Source organism: Rhagoletis pomonella, unplaced genomic scaffold, assembly GCF_013731165.1.
Source record: "Rhagoletis pomonella isolate Grant_MI unplaced genomic scaffold, Rhpom_1.0 Rhpom_scaffold_00001, whole genome shotgun sequence".
NCBI classification, from domain to species: domain Eukaryota; kingdom Metazoa; phylum Arthropoda; class Insecta; order Diptera; family Tephritidae; genus Rhagoletis; species Rhagoletis pomonella.
Window position 1 is genome coordinate 14585640 of NW_023458555.1, and position 280 is coordinate 14585919.

Genomic DNA, 280 nt, shown 5'->3' on the forward strand with positions numbered 1-280 from the left:
GGCAATAGTAATAAATATAAAATTTTATATAGATTTGCTGATATACTGACGCAGGCAACTGGAAGCCAGGTCTGATTATGGGCGAGACAACCAGCGCTGGGCTGGGCGAACAAAACTGGGTAGGCAGAGTAAACAACGTGTGTATGTACATATGTGTGTGTGTGTGTTACGACGACCTACCTGACAGACTGATAGTCTGCTTTGATTAAAATTAAAAATAACTTGCAATAATCATACAGCTTTTAGGTATTTAGAAATGTGTTTATATGTACCTTAGTAC